We start from the raw sequence: 252 nt of genomic DNA, 5'->3' as shown, positions 1-252 counted from the left end.
ATCTAGTAAAATGTTTTTAACCCGTTCCCACTTATCATTCACATTTTTGCTTAAACTCTTCTTCCCAGCTGATTCAGCTCATAATTATTTCAACTTTGTAAAATTGGCCCTTTTAAAGTGTCAAGAACATATATCACAGTTGTGGATTTTATTTGATTTGCATATAACAAATCTAATTGAGTTTTGAACTCGCCCTCAGAATAACCAGTTCAGACCCAGACATAGTAGGGCTTACAGAAATGTGGTGGGATT

At 34.5% G+C, this 252-nt stretch overlaps 1 protein-coding gene across 2 annotated transcripts in view; it reads left to right on the top strand.

The window, feature by feature from the left end:
- CYFIP1 (cytoplasmic FMR1 interacting protein 1) overlaps positions 1 to 252 on the top strand; it is a 167,343-nt gene that overhangs the window by 88,565 nt on the left and 78,526 nt on the right. The gene's annotated exons all lie outside the window — the stretch shown is intronic.

Source organism: Gavialis gangeticus, unplaced genomic scaffold, assembly GCF_001723915.1.
Source record: "Gavialis gangeticus isolate Ggan-Ray unplaced genomic scaffold, GavGan_comp1, whole genome shotgun sequence".
NCBI lineage: Eukaryota > Metazoa > Chordata > Crocodylia > Gavialidae > Gavialis > Gavialis gangeticus.
Note: the sequence above shows the minus strand (reverse complement) of the source record. Positions and strands in the feature narration are given on the sequence as shown.